Consider the following 18,996-nt stretch of genomic DNA (forward strand, 5'->3'; position numbering starts at 1 on the left):
TTAGTTCAAATATAGTGAAAACAACGATTTAATGCATTTAAAAGAAAAAATGAGACCTGCTTTATGACATTCAAAGTAAGAAATTAATTCTAGCAAGCATATATTTAAGGAGGTAATGATCCCATCGAGAGGCAGCATGTTATCATACAGTAAATTTGGATTAAGGTCTACTTCTAAAAAATACTCTGCCATATTTATCAAAATGTACAAATTATTTGAAATAATTCATTTGAATGGCAAGATAATTATGAGACTCTAAGTACTTTGTAACAGGATAAAAAATTGCTTTTGTGGTCAAATGTAGGAAATACACTGTTTCGAAATGAACATTTTTAACAAAAACCATTGCCTGATTACCAAATGACCAAAGAACATGAACAAACATAACAAACAAATATTCTCAAAAGAATATTCACAAGCCATTAACAACTGTGTAAAAAGAGTGGTGCAAATCAAAATCACTAACATGTCACTGTACAATGAATTTAACACACATGACTTTTTAGAGCGTGGGATTCTTTACATAGTAAAATCTGTGCAATGTGAATTTATGGAAAACAAGAATTGTCTATAATCATAATTGTCCATCATTATACCTTTACCTGTGTCTTATCATCTTTAATACTGTTCTTTGTCCTCCACTGTAACCTCTAATTCCTCCACCTTCCCAGTTCTTTATAAGGTTATCCATCACTCCCGCAAGTAATGGTATTCTCCCTTCCCTACCTTGTTTTGGTGAATCAGTTCAATTCTATACTATCATCTATACTCAAACTCCTTGCTCTATGACCCATCACCAATTGTACTTTAACAAACCCAAACCTTGGATTACTCCCAGCATCCATGACCTTCACTCCCCTATTTACATGCCTAGAGCTGGACAAAGTTACTGAACTTTAAAGTTATTGAACCATTGCGTAACTGGGTACACTACAAATTTATATTACATAATCTTAACAAGGCTCTCACTGGAGCAAGGTAATCCTTTTACATGTTTGTATTTTCATTTCCCACTCATCAAAATGGATATTCCAAATCTTTTCATCTCTGCTCAAGTGTCCCAAAGCCTCCTTCCTCCTAGTCTCTCAGTTGATGACCCTGTCATATTTCACCAAAAATAACTGAGGTCATTCAACAAGAGTCCCCTCTTCTTTCTTCTTCATGTCACAACATTCAGACACCTTCCCTCACTATCTCTTCTGTCATCCCTGTCCCTCATGAAGAGGTGACCTTTCTTGCCAAGACAAATCCCTCAATATTAATCTTTGCTTTCACCATTGCTACAACAGATTTCTTCCTCTGTTACACTCCTTAAATCTTTCATTTCTCCCTACCTACTGGTTGATTACAAGCACTCTAATATCTTCCATACTTCAAAAAAAAATCACAGTTAATCTTATCGTATCTGATAGCTATCATCTTATCTCTTCCTCCTCTTCTCAGCTAAACTTCTTGAGAAAGCCATCTACAACTGGTGACTCTATTTCCTCTTCTGTAAGTCAGTCACTCAGTCAATAAATATTTATTAAGTGCTTTCTATGTGCCAGGCAATGTGCCAAGTGATAGGGACACAAAAAGAAGCAAAAGATAGTCTCTGTCTTCAAAGAGTTCATAAGATAACAAGCAAATATATACAAACAAGCAATATATAGAATAAGTAGCAAGAAATTAAAAGGAGGGAAGCACAAAAATTAAGAGAAGATAGAAAAGGTATGCCAAAGGATTTCAGGTCTGTGAAAGATGTAGAGGATATTTTTCTTTACATTTTTCGCAAATGACCTGAAATCCTTTAGCAGGACACAAGTTGTACAGAACTTCTATAAAAGATGGGATTTTAGTTGGAACTTAAAAGAAGAAAAGGAAGCCCATTGGTGGAGACAAGGAGTGAGAACCTTCCAGGCATGGAGGACAGTCAGACAAAATGCCCTGAGTTGAAAGAGCATCTTGTTTGTGGAATAGCAAGGAGTCAAGTGTCAATGGAAAGGAGACAGCCTGTAGTGTACAGTAAGCAGCAGGGAGCTAAGTTATAAAGGGTTTTGAATCCTAAACTTAGGATTTTGTATTTGAACTGGAGGCAATAGGGAGTCACTAGAGTTTACCGAATAGGGGCTGACAAGGTCAGATCTATGCTTTAGGAAAACACTTTAGTGGCTGACTGGAAGAAGGACTGCAGTGGCAAGAGACTTGAGGCAGGCTGACCTACCCAGTAGATTGCTGAGATAGTCCAGAAGTGAGATGAGGAGGCCCAAAGTGGTGGTAGTGTTAATGGAAAAACAAGAGTGTAGTTGAAAGATTTGCAAAAATGAAATGGACAGATCAGATATGGTGGGTGAGATGACTCCTAGGCTGTGAGCATGACAGACAGAGGATGCTGCCCTCTATGATAACAGGGAAGTTAGAAGGGGAGAGAGTTTAGGAAAGAAAGAAAATGAATTCTGTTTTGGACATGTTTAGTTAAAGATGTCTACTGAACATCCAGTTTGAGATGTCTGAAAGGTAGCTGGAGATTCAAGATTGAAGGTCAGAAAAGGTAAAGGCAGGATAAGTAGATCTGAGAATAGTCAACATAGAGACAGTAATTATATCCATGGGAGCTAATGATATCACTAAGTGAAGTAGTTTTGGAGGAAAAGAGTCGAGGACAGAATTCTATAAGACACCTACAGTTAGAGGGCAGGATCTGCATGAAGATCTAGCAGAAGAGATTGGGAAAGAACAATCGGACAGGCATGAAAAGAATCAAGAAAAATTGGGGTCTTGAATACCAAGAGAGAAGAGAGTATGAATCAAGAAAAAGTGATCAATAGAGTCAAAGGCTGCAGAAAGATCAAAGACAATGAGGACTGAGAAAAAGTCGTTTCCTGTCCATTGATTCTAAACTCATTACAATCTGATTTCCAATCTCATCATTAAACTGAAACTGTTTCATCCAGTATCACTACTGATCTCTTAATCTCCAAATCTAATAGCCTTTTGGGAATTTTTATCCTTCTTTACCTTGAAGAGCCACTGACAGTGTCATTCAATCTCTTCTGGTTACTTTTCTCTTCAAGTTTTCACAAAATGGCTATCTTTCAATTTTTCTCCTTCCTGTCTGATTCTTCTAAATCTTCCTTTGCTTGTTCTTCATGCAAGTGACATCCACAAACCAAGAGTATCTCCCAAGGTTCAGTCATGGGCCCTCTTTTCTTTTCTCTCTATACTATTTTGCTCAGTGATCACATCACTTCATAGTGATTCACTTATTCTTTTTATACAGATACTTCCCAGTTCTATAAATCTATTCATAATCTCTTTTCTGAGCTGTAGTTTTGCATCAAAAATTTCCCTTTGGACATCTCAAAGTGGTTATAACATAATCATCTCAAACTCGATTTGTCCAAAACAGAATTCATTAAACCAAATCCTCCTTTCTAACTACTCCATTATTTTTGAAAGGTACCACAATCTCTTCCATTACCCACTGTCAACTCCTCTTCCCTCAGGTTTATATATCCAATACAATGCTAAGTCATGTAGCTCCTACCTTTACAACATCTCTCATATGAATCACTTTTTTTTTTTACTCACAACCACAACTCTGGGTCAGACTTTCATCCCCTCATACCTGGACTACTACAATATCCTGCTGATTTGTCACTCTGCTTCAAGTTTCTCCCTATTCCAGTCCATATTTCACCCAACTGCCAAAATGATCATGGTCAATATGGGTCTGACCATGTCACTCTCTTCTACTCAATCAAAACCAGTGGCTATAACCTTCAGGATAAAATATAAAGTCTTCTAACTTTTAAGTCTCTTCACAACCTAGGGCTTTCCCACTTTCTATTCTTCTTATAGTATACTCCCCTCTGTGTACTCTACCCATCCATCTGGGGGCACTGGCCTACATGCCTGCTGTTCTTCACATAGGAAACAACTCCCAAATCCACAGCTGGCTGGTTTTTTTCTTCTTCCTGGTTTCCTTAAAGACTTAGGTCAAATCCACTTTCTGCAGGAAACCTTTCACCATTCCTTTGAACTTAAGTGCCTATCTACTGAAATTATGTCCAATTTATTTTGTCTATATCTTGTATGTCTGGAGTTGTTTGCATACTATCTCTCCCAGTAGAATGTGAGTTCCTTGAGGGCACAGACCATGTTTTTGCTTTCCTTCAATTTCCCACTGCTTAGGTCAGTGCCTGGCACACAGCAGGCACTTATTAAGTGATTGTTCATTGACTGACAACTCCAAAGAGACCAGATCTTTCATAAACATTCAAATAAAGTTCCAAATATGCACAAGAAGCAACAGTGATTTAAAAAACAAACAAACCACAAAGTAGAATGGTACCAAGTATCTCTGTTTGTTCCAGGATTGCACAAGATTGACATATAAGCCTTTGGATGCTCTGAGTAGAGACAATCAAAGGGAGAACTTAACAGCCCTCTGCCAGAGACACAGCAGGAGTCAGAGACAAAATAAAGCCCGCCATAACAGGAAGGAGACAAGTGTCCATGCAGCCAGTGTTGAAATAAGACCAAGAGAAAGGGTTAATAAAAAACCTTGACTCTTGCAGGATGCTTGCTATTAATTCAAGGGATTACCTCTAGTTGGAACCTGTCTGGAACACAGCAATGGACAGGGTAAATTCTATTTTCAGGACTGCTCAAGCCATAGAGGCTAGGGCTTTGTTTCACCCATTATATTTAGAACAGCAAGAAAATGGCACCCTGACTATAGTAGGGACAAAACCAAACAGGGCCTGACCACCCTATTTAAGACTATGGAAGGAATTCCCTAATGTAGCTGGAATCCAGAAACTAAGCTTGAAGACAAAAGTAGAGACAAAATGCTCTGCAATAATTTGTGTTCTGGTATTGTTAGGTCCTCATGCTTCCCCTTTCTGTTTTGTTTTCATTATTTTCCTTCAAATAAATTTTTATTTTTTTTTCTAGCTTTAAAAAGTAATCTTTTGGTAATATGAATGGTATAACACTAAAAAAATTAAGTAGCAGTATCATTTTAACTGGCAAAGCTTAACCATGAATAATTCATATTTCTTCAATTATTGAGTTTTGTCTTCAATAAAGAATGCTTTGGGGGAGGAGCCAAGATGGCAGAGTAAAAGCATAGACTTGCTTGAGCTCTCCCCCAAATCCCTCCAAATTCCTGTAAAAAATGACTCTAAACAAATTCTAGAGCTGCAAAACCCACAAAAAGATGAAGTGAAAAAAGTCTCTAGCCCAAGACAGCCTGGAAAGTCAACAGGAAGATTCTATTGCACCCGGCTGGAAGCAGAGTTCAGTCTAGCATGGGCCATGCTGGCACAGACAGGATGGAGCAGGCTTCAAGGGCATGAATGATTGATTGGCAGCTGTGGCAGTTCCCAGACTTTTCCGCCCACAAATGCCAAAGACAGCATAGAAGGTCAGTGGGAAAACTCTGCTCGACCTGAGTGGGGGAGACGCACGGTCTGGCTACACAACTGATGGAGGTGGTGGTGGTGGTCGTGGTAGCAACAGCTGCCTCCGGAGCTTCTGGCCCACAGACAGTGTGGTGATTGAACTGCTGATCAAAGGCCAATTATAAGGATCTCTTTGCTGGCACTGAGGCAGGATTCTCTAGCTTTGCCCTACTTGGATCTGGGACAAATAGGACACAGTCCTAAGAAAAGGAGGAGTGCTACTGTGGTGGACCTTGTGGTACAGTGGGGAGGGAATTCTCCACATTGTTCCAAGGCAGAAAAGAGTGCTTATAGTCACTAATAGACCAGAGCACAGGCCAGAAAAGGAGTAAACACCTCTCCTTTGATCATACCACCTTGGAAGAACCGAAAATTTACAGGCCCCTAGAAGTAGCTGTGAAAACAGCTGCACAAAACCCCTGAAGTTTGGGACAGTACAGTACACCACACCTTCCCCAAAGGAAGCAGAGTCCTATCTTAACAAAGAGTTAGAAAGTCAAGCATTTGGCTAGGAACATGAGCAGACAGCATAAAAAACGCAGACTATAGAATCTTACTTTGGTGACAAAGAAGATCAAAACATACAACCAAAAGAAAACAACAAAGTCAAAGCTCCCACATCTAAAGCCTCCAAGAAACACATGGATTAGTTACAGGCCACAAAGGTGCTCAAAACAATACTGAAAAATCAAGTAAAAGAAGTAGAGGAAAAACTGGGAAGAGAAATGAGAGTGAAGCAAGAAAATCATGAAAAATAAGTCAACGGTTTGCTAAAGGAGACACAAAAAAACTTAAGAAAATAACACCTTTAAAAATGGACTAACACAAATAGTAAAAGGGGTGCAAAAAACCAATGAGGAGAAGATACCTTAAAAAGCAGAACTGGCCATATGGATAAGAAAGTCCAAAAGTTCACTGACATTTAATTCTTTAAAAATTAGAATGGAATAAACGGAAGCTAATGACTTTATGAGAAATCAAGAAAGTATAAAACAGAACCAAAAGAATACGAAAAATAGAAGACAGTGTCAAATATCTCATTGGAAAAACAACTGACCTGGTAAATATTGTCCAGGAGAGACAATATAGAAATTATTAATCTTCTTGAAAACCATGATCAAAAAAAGAGCCTACACACCATCTTTCAAGAAATTATCAAGGAAAACTGTCCTGATATTCCAGAAGCAGAGGGTAAAATAGAAATTGAAAGAATCTACCAATCGTCTCCTGAAAGAGATCTCAAAAGGAAAACTCATAGGAATACGAGCTCCCAGGTCAAGGAAAAAATATTACAAGTAGCCAGAAAGAAACAATTCAAGCACTGTGGAAACACAATCAGGATAACACAAGGTCTAGTACCTTCTACATTAAAGGATCATATGACTTGGAATATGATATTCTGGAGGTAAAAGGAGTTAGGATTAAAACCAAGAATCACCTACCCAGCAAAACTGAGTAAAATCCTTCAAGAGAAAAAATGGACATTCAATGAAATAGAGGACTTCCAAGCATTCTTGTTGGAAAGATCAGAGCTTTACAAATAGAAAATCTGACTTTCAAATCCAAGAACCAAGAGAATCATGAAAAAGTAAACAGGAAAGAGAAACCATTATTAAAGTTGAAGTGTTCACATTTCACATAGGAAAAATGATTATTTATACTCATGAGACCTTTCTCAGTATTAAGAGTACTTAAAGGAAATATGCATATATAGACACAGACACATATATAGACAGACAACACAGGGTTAGTTGAATATGAAGGGATGACATCTAAAAAATAAAATTAAGGGGTGAGAGAGGAAAATATTGGGAGAAAGAGAAAGGGAGAGAGAATGGGGTAAATTATCTCACATAAAAGAGGCAAGCAAAAGCTTTTACAATGGAGTTGCGAGAGAATGAGTAAACCTTATTCTCATCTGATTTGGCTTAAGGAAGGAATAAAATACACACTCAACTGAGTATCTTACAAGAAAGTAAGGGGAAGGAGACAAGGGGGGATGATAGAAGGGAGAACATACTGGGGTAGGGGGTAGTTATAAGGAAACACTTTTGAAAAGGAACAGGGTCAAAGAACAGAAAAGAATAAATAGGGGATGGGATAGAATGGAAAAAAATATAGTTAGTCTTTTACAACACGACTATTATGTGCTTTGCACGACTACACATAAATAACCTATATTGAATTTGCTTGTCTTCTCAATTAGGGTGGGTGGGGAAGGAAGGGAGAGAATTTGGAACCTAAAGTTTTGAAAACAAATGTTAAAAATTGTTCTGACATGCAAGTGAGAAAATAAGATGTACAGGAAATGGGGTATAGAAATCTATCATGCCCTATAAGAAAGTGAGGGAGAGAGAGATAGGAGACAAGTGAGGTGATAGAGGGGAGGGCAGACTTGGGAAAGGTGTAATCAGAATGTAAGCCTTCTCGGGGTGGGGTGGAAGGGAGAGATAGGTAGAAAATTTGGAATTCAAAATCTTGTGGGAAATGAATGTTGACTAAATTAATGTTTAAAAAAAGAATGTTTTGTAGTTGTACTCATGGAGTACTTGGATATAGCATGTTAAGTAGACAACTCAGTATTTTATACATTGGATATTCTGAATGCAATTTCTCATTCTCCTCCTGCTGAGTTTTGTTAGTAACATATACCAAAAAAAGATATCTGTGGGTTTATTTTATCTCCTGCAACAGTGCTAAAATTAGCTTCTTCAATGAACTGTGGCTGACTCTAGGATTCTTTGGATTGACCATCACCTCATCGGTAAAAAGCAATAGTTTTTCTCCGCTCAATAAACATGCTCATGCTCTCAATTTTTTTCTTGTCTTTTTGGTATAGCTAGTCTTTCTAGCACTACATCAAATAATAATGGCTATGAAAGACATATTTTTTTTTTTACCCTTGATGTTACTGGAAATGTATGTAGACTTTCTCCATCAAATGTAACATTAGCTTTTGAATTCTGATAGCTACAATTTATCAAATCAGGGAAAATTTCATTTATCCCAATGCTTTTTTTCTTTAGCATTTTTAAACAGAAACACCATATTGTGAAAAGTTCTTTTAAAACATCTAAGGATATAATCATGTAGTTTTTGTTTTAATACAGACTATTATGTTTAGTTTCTATAGAATGAATCAATTTTATATTCCTACTGTAAATTCTATTTGACCATAGTATATACTATTTTTTAAACACATTTTGCACCTCTTTCACAGTATTTTAATATTTTTATTCAATAACCATTAGTTACACACTAGTTCAGAGTTTGGGGTTTTTTTGTTTTTTACTGATTTGTCTCTCATTGGGAGATGAACAAGGAGAGAATTGTATTATGAGTTTAGAAAATATAACTTCTATTTTTCCTATAGTTTACATAATACTGTATGTAATCCAATGTTCTTTGAAGGTTTCATAACATCAATTTGCTAATTCAACTAGTTCTGGCTTTATATCTTTCAGGGTTCAAAACAGAATAATAGCATACACACTCCATTTTACACATATATAAATGCCTTCCAAACCTAGCGCTGCATAAAACTTACCTGTTATTATTAATGGACAGCTAGGTGGCTCAATGAATAGAGCACTGGGCCTATAGTCAAGAAGACTCATCTTCCTGAGTTACAAATCTGGACTCAGACACTTATTAGCTGCATTACCCTGGGCAAGTCACTTAACCCTGTTTGTGTCAGTTTCCTCATCTGTAAAATGAGCTGAAGGAAATGGCAAACCATTCCAGTGTCTTTGCCAAGAAAATCCCAAATGGGGTCACGAAGAGTCAGACACAACGTAAAGGACTGAACAGCGATTATTAATATTATTTATGGCTGGTACTTTTCTGATAAAAAAAAAATTACTAAAGAAATTTACTTCTTGTTCTTTAATTGTGGTATTTTACGTTTTAATCTATTTAATCTAAGTGATTCATTTTATAGGCACATATTTGGGTAAAATAACTATCAATTGTTCCCTTTGTATTCAATTGATATGAATTTTCTTTTTTGATGCTTTAAAGATGGTTTCTTCTTTTTTTATTAGACAATTCAATTTTATTTTATTACCTCAAAATCTGATTCTAGCTTTATCAACTCAATTAGTAGTTTTTGCTTGTAATTTTGTTAATCTCTGATTTTCAAAATTTCTAATTTAGTGCTTATTGGGTTTTTCTTCTTTTGCTACTTTATTAGTTGCTTTTTTCAGGTTTTTTTTGAGTTGCATACCCAATTTATGCATATTTTCTTTCTCTCTTCGGGTGATAAGAATGGTTAAAGACATATATTTCTCCCTAAATTCTTTAGCTAAATCTGAAAAGTTTTGGTATGCTCTGTCTCACTTTTGCAATTTTCTAAAAAAAAAAAAAAAAAAAAAATTACATTGCTTCTATTATTCAGTCTTTGACCCACCAACTCCTTAGCAACAAAGTATACAGTCTCCCAATTAATTTTCAATTTTTCTGCAAATTCCTTTATTAAATAAACTTTTATTGTATCAACCAATAAGAATATATTGAATATTTCTCCCTTTCCACATTTTTATGAGGTTTTTATGCCCTAATCTATGGTCGATTTTTGTCAAGATGCTAAACGTACAATTGAAAAATACACACCCTTTATGCTCCTATTTAGTAATCATGAGATATTATTTCTAACTTTTCTAAAAAAAAAAAAAAAAAATTTCAGGTAATTTCTGGTCAAGAAATCTGTCTGAAGAAGCCTTAAACAGGAAGCAGACTGAGACCATGATAGTTACCACTGTTCTCAAGAGTTCTAAAGCTTAATAGTTTATTCCAGTCACTTCTTTAAACTCTGTACAAAACCTTTGATTTCCAGTGTTTCGTTAGATTCTGAAATTGTCTTCCATATACATAGTTGATCAAATTCATGTTCACAGTTATGAGAATTAACTATGTATTTTCCTCCAATCTTTCTTCACGTACTTTTATCTCTTTTTTTCCCCATCGTCACCTTTATAGAAAAGGTGGCGGTGAAAAAGGACTCTGCTTAACACAGATAACTTAAGTGATCTCTTTCTGCACTGCTGTCCCTCTTCACTTTTCCTCGTGTCACCCAATATGACAGGATTTTGTTCTTTTTCCTCCTCAGTCTCTATCCTTTGCCCTTAGAGTATGTTTTTCATATGACTAATCCCTCAGCAATCTCAGCCTCCCTGTGTCACCGTCTATTTCACAACTGAGTTTCACACATTGCTATGCCAAACTGTGTTGAATCTCAGTTTAGTTCAGAAGAAAGAGGTTCACATGGTGCCTTTTCTTCTCAATACCCCACCACAATATATTTTTCATTTTTCCATCTAGTATACCACTATTATGTGAGAAAGTAATATTCTTCCCCTTCCTCTTACTTCCCTCCCTAATATACTTACTTTCCTTTCTTATATTAAGATCCTGAAAACAGAACAAAACCATGCCCAGGACCCTGTTACTCTTATTTAATTCCCTTTACAATGCTGGAAGACATGTAAGGGAAGTTGGATTTTTTTTTTCCTAATCTATTTGAATATAAGCTTCTCCAGTACTCAGTTTTTTTGTAGTTTTCTCCTGAATTCTCTACCTGTGTTTCAAAATTTCTATGCTGCTCTAATCTTTTTATTAGAAATGCATTAAAGTCCTCTATTTCATTAAAATTGCATTTTTTTTCACAGTAAGATTATACTCAGTATTGGAGGCTAATTTGTTTTTTAGTTACAAGCTTTTATTGTCTATTTCAATATCATATCCTAAGCTATCTATTCCTTTATGGTGGTAGATCTAAAACTGTGTGTGATCTTGATATTCATTTTTTGATATGTTAGGTTTTTTTCTTTCTTTCTGGCTACTTGAAGTACTAATTTTTTGACCTGTAAGTATCAATTTTGGTCAAGATGTTCCTAGGAGTTCCCACTTGGAGGTTTCTTTCAGGAAGCAAATAGTGGACTTTTTCTATTTTCACTTTGCCCACTAGTTCTAAGAGATCTATCTAGGCAGTTTTCTATGAAGCATGTTCTCAAGGGTCGTTTTTGATCACGATTTTCAGGTAGAAGGATGACTCTTGGACTATCTCTCCTAGAACACTTGCCATTGTCTTCGGTTTTTTTTTCCAATCTTTTGATTTTATTTTAATATTTCTTTCATCTCATGAAGTCAATACTTTCTGAGAGGCCCATTATAATTCTGAAGGAGTACAATTCTTGGGTAAACTTCTGTCATCTTATGATATAAGCTGCGATCTCTCCTTTCCAGTCGTTTGATCTTAGCTCTAATTTCATTTAAAATCATATTTTGTCGCTCTTGTTCATCTAGGTATTATTGTAGTACTTCTGCCAAAGTAATTCTTTTCTCTGAAGCTCTAGTTGGACTTTCTCCTTATTCTGGATTTAGCCTTTGGGTGAGTTTGTCAATTTCTTCTGTCTGGTCACACCTCTGGCCTGTTTCTAGATAAGGATTATATGCTTGGGTCAGACTATCCTCTCCCTCTCCTCAAACTTTTGGGTGGCGTAGAGTGACCCTGCTTTAGTAAGTTGTGGCTAAAACTAAGTCCCACCTCCCACAGAATTCTTGTCTGTGGGCTCAGTTTCATTGTGGCTCCATTTAAGCTTTGGCCTCAGCTCTTTCTCTGTTTCCTTCCTTTACAAAATCCCAAACCTAGAATTCACTTTATCCTTTCCTAAATCCCTAAAAAAGCTCAAACCAAATATTGGCAAAGATACTGATTGATGGTGGGTCTGTTTTTCACTTTTCAAAGCAATTCTTATCAAAGAGAGAGGGAGTGATTTCCTAAGTCATTTATGTTTTCAGGTTGAGTTCACTGCTTTGAATCATCCCTTGTCTAGTCTGAATCATTGAAAATATGCTTTTTTATTTACTAACTAGCCAGTTCCAAATGGTTTTGATGATTATTGTTGTATAGTAAAGTCTGAGGTCTGAAAATGCCATTCCCTTCTCATTCCTACTCTTTTTCATTATTTCTCTTCGATATCATAGATTTTGTTTTTGCTCCAAATATATTTTATTATTGTATCTAGTTCTATAAAATAACTCCTTGGTTGTTTGGTATGGCATTAAAATTATCTTTGCATTGTCATTTTTATTATATTGGCATAGACCAACAATAAGCATTGACTATTTCTTCTACTATTTAAGTTGTTCTTGTGTCTTTACAGAACATTTTGTAACTTAATTTACATGAGTACTGAGTATACTTTGACTGATAGAATTCCAAATAATTTAAGCATTTTGTAGTAACTTTAAGTGGTATTTGCCTTTCAATAACTGGCTCCTGGATTTATCTTTTAATATATAGATGCCACTGATTTTTGAGGATTTGTTTTGTAACCTACAACTTTGTCAAAGCTATTCATGGTCTTCATTAGCTTTTTTTGTTGATTCCTTAGGATTTTGTAAATAAATTATAATGTCACCAGCAAATATAGTTTTATTTTTCCTTTGGCTAACTTTAAAGCCTTAATGTTTTTCTCTTAGCTCTTCCTTTAGCTAAGATTTCTGGAACTGATTCAAATAAGCAGTGAGGGAGGTTAAAATATCCAAACCTTTTAACACAGCGATTCCCTGGCTAGACATATAGCTCAAGTAGATCACTGACAAGAGGACTTCACAAACACCAAAAAATGTATACCAACACTTTAATAAAGAACTATTTAAAAAAAGTAAATGTTCATAAAGTAGGGAATAGCTAAATAAACTACAATACATGAATGTAATTATTCTACTTAAAGAAACTATGAATATTAAAATTGCAAGTTAACTTTGGTAGTATTTTCATTTTTAGTATATTAGCATGGCCCAACAACAAGCACTGAATGTTTTCTCTAGTTATTCAAGTTGTTCCTTCTTGCATTAAAATATATTTTGTAACTGAATCTATGAAGTTATTTTCTGTGCTTAACAGTTGAAGTATTCTGTATTCAATCTGAATGGAATTTGCCTTTTTTATTATTATCTTTTGGAAGTTGCTATTATATAGAAATGCTATTGATGTATGCAGATTTATTTTGTAGTATATAATTTTGCTGAAGCTACTGTCTTTAATAGACTTATTACTAACACCAATGATAAAATCTGATTGGGGCTAGTTAGGGTGTTAGGAAGGATAGAGTTAACTCTTAAGTTTGGAATTGGGTAACGGAAGGAAACAAAGCAAGAGCTAAAGACAATGCCTAAATGGAGCCACAAGGAAACTGAGTCCACAACTAAGGCATTCTGTGGGAAGTGGGACCTAGTTTTAGCCACTGTTTTATAGGACTAAGCAGGGTCAAAGCTACACCATTCAATAATATTAGGAGGAAGGGAGAATGACCCAAGAAATTAGTCCTTATCCGGAAACAGACTACAGACATAACTAGATAAAAGAAAACGCTAAACTCAATGAGGAAATATGGACTGACTCTCCTAAAAGAGAAATACCAAACAAGAGCTTCAGAGAAAAGAATTACTTGGGCACAAGGACTATAACAATACCTAGAAAAACAAGAGATACAGATTGTAATCAGTAAAGATTTAGGAAATCTTTGTTGACTCCCTAGGACATTCCAAGTAAATGATCATACCATTAGCAAATAGTGATGATTTCATCTCTTTTTTTTATCTGATACTTTTAATTATTTTGTTTCATTTTACAGCATTTCTGGAACTATATCTAATAACAGAGAGGAGTATGAAATCTTGTTTTGCTATTACATTTATTGGAAAACATTCATGTGTATAATCATTGCATATAATAAATCCTTTTGCTTTCAAACAGATATTTTGAAAGATCCCTCAATGTCTTAATGGGCAGCTGGATGGTATATGGATAGAACACTGGGCTTGGAATGAGAAAAGAGTCATCTTCATGACTTCAAATCTGGCCTCAGACATTTACTACCTATGTGACCATGGGCAAGTCACTTAATCCTATTTGCCTCAGTTTCCTCATCTATAAAATGAACTGGAGAAGGAAGTGGCAAACCACTCTAGTATCTTTGCCAAGAAAACCGCAATTAGGTCACAAAGACCCAGACACAACTGAAACAAAATTGAACAACAAATGGCAAAGAGAAAACACAATTATCAGTCCTAGTTGTAAATATGAATGGGATGAATTCACTTATGAAATGGAGAAGAGTAGAATAGGTTAGCCAACACTATATTTGGGGGGGTGGGGGTGGGAGAGAAGCTCTTTAAAGAAAAATAAAGATTTACACTGGATTAAAATGAAAAATTGACCAAAATTTATTATGGCTCAAGCAAATACAAAAAAAGCAGAGGATTACAAAGATATGAGTACAGGCAACAGGAAAAATTGACATAGCTAAAAGATATAAGTGGGAAAATTACATTTTGCTCAAAGTATCCATAAATAACAAATACCAATATTTAAAATCATGTACTAAATTGTATGACCTCATATGAAGTAAGGATAAACTAGAAGCCTTCCCAGTGGAATAAAGGATGCCCACTATCCCTGTTATTGTTTGATATAGGGTACATATATAAGTACTATGAGGAAAAACTAACTGAATTACAAGGAGAAATAGAATAAAACTATAATTGTTGAGGACCATACTATATTCTTTCCACACCTAGACAAATCTTTTTGAGAAAGGAAGAAAAGGAAGAAGGGAGGGAGAACAGGGAGGGAAGGAGGAAGGAAGGAAGGAAAAATGGACCAGAATTTTTTCTTAAAAAAACTTGGAAATGATAGATCAATAATAACTAATGAATAGGAATGGTAATGAATATACATGTTTCTGGGCTATACAAAGCATCATTACAAAGGCTGATCATATGCTAAAGCATTAAAAGCCTAATGAACAAATGCAGAAATATTAAATACATCTTTAAATGGTCACAAACTCCATTAAATAAAGGACCAATGAAGAAAAGATTAAAAATTAATGTGATGTATCAATTAATTGCTGGGTCAAAGAAAAAAAGAAAAAAACATAGACATATAATTTCATTTAAAAAAATGACAACACAGATACTATACGCCAAAACATTGAGATTCAACCAACGCATTCCTTAGAGAAAAATAGTTATACCTTAAAATACTTTAATGTGGAAAAGTCAAAAAACAAACAAAACAACACAACAACAAAAAACACTCAATCACAAATCCAAAAATATACAAAAATAAAGTTTCTGAAAACCAAAGGAGATGAACAAAATTTTAAATGAAGCTGAACTGATAAGGAAGATTAAGAACTGATTATCTTAAAAACAATCTCATATGAAAGAACAATTACGTAATATATTTTTCAAAAGAAAGGAAACCAAATTAGAAAAAATAATTCATAACAAATAAAGTGGAAATTTTTTTTAAAAACTATTATAATTTCACAGAATTTTATGCCAAGAAAACTCAAAACATAAATGGACAAATACCTACAAAAATATGTTAAATGAAGAGAATTCAAATAATTTAATCTCAGAAAAATACCTTGAATGGGTCATAAATGAAGGATAGGGAAGAAGCCAAGAATCACATTTTAAAAGCACAATTAAATCTAATTTTAAGCAAACTGTTTAGAAGAACATGGAAAGATGGCATCCTACAATAATCCTTCTGGCATAAATATGTTCCCAATATTTAAAACAAGAAGAGATGTCTATACCAGGAAAAGACACATGAAAAAAGGAAAATCATAGACCAATATTTTTCCCATATATATTGATTTTAAAATACTAAATTAAATACTGCAAAAGAAATGATTGCAACATATTTAAAAGATGACCAGGTTGAATTTATGCAATGAGTGCAAGGTTCATTCAACATAAAGAAAACTATACCATATAGCAGTAAGAGAAATGGTTTAAAAACTATGATTGTTTTCAACAGATGCAGCTTTTGACAAAATGCAAAATCATGTAAAAAAAACAAAACCAAGTAATATAGGCATAAATGGATCCACCCATCAAATCATCTGCAATATATAAAACATCAAGAATGAGCATTATGAGATTTGAAGAAACTCTAGAAACCTTTCAAATATGGTCAGGGATAAAGCAACAATATCTATTTAATCACCACTATAAAAAAGACAAGAAAATGGAAGTAATTTTATTATTACTTTTCTGCAAATGGCATGATGAAACCATGAAATTTAGAGAACCCTAGAATGGTAATTAATAATTAACTGAAACTCTTAACAAGCAAGTAATAAGTAGTAAAACAAACCCAATAAATCATCAGTTAGCCTTTCTACATATTAGTAACAAAGCTATGCAGTTAGAAATAGAAAAAGAAATTATGGTGAGCATAACTGTAGAAAGTATACATTATCTGGAAAAACAGTTACTAAGATATTCACAGAAATTATATGACCACAGCTACACAACTCTCTTTACAGTTAAAAAAAAAAAGAAGAAAAAAACTGGTAAGAAATTAATTGGTCATGATTTGTTCAGGCTAATAAATTAAATTGTAATGCTGTTTAAATTAACTTAGATAATCAGTATCATAGCAAATGATTGAAAGATGAGTTTGTCCAAGTAGACAATAACAAAATTCATCTGGAGGAATAAGATAAAGAATCTCAACAGAAAACATAAAAAATGGTGGTAAATAGCAGTAGAAATAATGCTTGTATCATATCTCAAAACTAAACTACAAATGGTATTCATCAAAAATATTTATGTTTAAAAAATAGAAAAATATAACAAATTAGGTACACAAGATCCCAAAGCAAACAAACACAATAACAATGTTGTGCTCAATTAAACTGAAGGATACTAGCTACTGAGAAAAGGACTGACTAAATTGCTAGGAAAAGACAAAAAAATACAAAACCCACTAAAATAATACCACTAAAAGCTCCAATTGTAGTCCTGACTTCCAGGAAGATGTCTTGACTACACAAAATTTTTAAAAGGACACTTTTTAATACATTAAACAGAAAACTCCGCACAAAAATCACTGCAATTAATCAATGCAATTAAAATTTGAAAGTAAACAATTAACTAGGGGAAAAGCTTTTCAATGAGCTTTTCAGGATCTTATGTCCAAGATATATAAATTACTAATATAAAAGAACAAAACCCATTAACCAATAGACAAATAGTTATGGAATATGAAGAGGTAATAAAGCAGAAAAAAACCAATAATCATAATGAAAAATGTTTTAAATCAGTTATAATTAGAGTAATGAAAATTAAAACAATCTCCTCACACCCACCAGATCATTAAAGATGACAAAAAGGGAAAATGACAACTAGTGAAGGGATTATGGGGAGAATATAAATTGAAAAGTAAAGAAAAAAATCAAAGTTTTTACAGAAATTATTAGCCATAAACTAAGAGGTCAATTGGACTAATACTCAAATTCCTATGATTATACAACTAATAAATTTAGAAATAACTTTCTAATCAGTAAGAAGAAGTTAAAGCTAATTTCTTAGTAAAAAAATACTAGACTCAAGTTGCTTTCAGTGAGAATTTTAATATTTAATTCTTTCAAATGACTCAGTGGGTAAGAAGATAAACATTATATGTATCATGTTAATGCAACAGAAATATGAGGCACTGAGTTGCCAAAAGATCCTTGGAGAAATCTTGAGCAACACAAATGAACAGTAAGAGAATTAAATGTAGAAAATAAATGGTGCATAAATTGATCAATATTACGCTTCTTAAAACCATTTTAAAACCCATAATATTCTGAAAGCTCTCTGGAGTCATAAAAAAAAAAATCCAGGTGCAACTTTATATCAAAAGTGGGCATAAAAACACTACTTTTTAAACAAGGATAATTTTTTAAAATCATTAGCAGGCTTCATTTACATAGAGATTGAAATGAAAAACACTAGGTGTTTCATCATACCATGTTGGTGATGCTGGATTCCTAAAAACTATGTCAACAGACTATAAGCCTTGGCAGGCCCTACTATACTGAGGTTGTGTTATTTAAATTTGCCATTACTTATTCTGTTAATCTAGGCATTTTATATTTTTTTCTAAACATTCACTGCATTTAATTTAACACAGCTGGATAAAATACTTTATAATACTTTTCTTTAGTTTCTCCTTTGTTGTGAATGTTCCTTTACCATTTTTTGACATTTGATTTCCTCTTTTTTAATCAGAACACCTAAAATGTGTCTATTTTTATTAGTTTTTCTTCAAAAGAAAAAAGAAATAGTTTCTAATTTTAATTATGTTGTTACAAAGTTTATTTGATATTTTAAGAATTTCTACTTTTGGAGGTAGAAGCAGAGTAAGAGTAAAGCTGTGAGCTCTTACAAAGTTTTCTCCAAACAACTTTAAAATAATGCCTCAAAACCAATTCTGGAGTGACAGAAGCAACAAAAGGCTGAGGTGAAACAATTTTCCAATCCAAGACAACTTAGAAGGTTGGAAGAAAAGGTCTGTCTTACTGGGGTGAAAGTGAAGCACAGTATAGGACAGGCCTTGTCCCAGCAAGCCAGCAGCAAGCCTCAAGAACGTGTGCATTGACAGCAAGGCTTTCAGACCTCTTAGTTCACAGATGGCATGTGGGTGGAACAAGTGGTCAGAAGGAGATTACAGGGACACTTTGCTGGCACTGGGAGC

The 18,996-nt window shown here is 34.3% G+C and overlaps 1 protein-coding gene across 7 annotated transcripts in view; it reads right to left on the reverse strand.

Annotated features, from left to right (window-relative positions):
• The window catches only part of TLK2 (tousled like kinase 2), a 160,533-nt gene that overhangs the window by 43,511 nt on the left and 98,026 nt on the right, over positions 1 to 18,996 (reverse strand). The gene's annotated exons all lie outside the window — the stretch shown is intronic.

The sequence above is a fragment of the Notamacropus eugenii genome, chromosome 2 (genome assembly GCF_028372415.1).
Source record: "Notamacropus eugenii isolate mMacEug1 chromosome 2, mMacEug1.pri_v2, whole genome shotgun sequence".
Lineage (NCBI taxonomy): Eukaryota > Metazoa > Chordata > Mammalia > Diprotodontia > Macropodidae > Notamacropus > Notamacropus eugenii.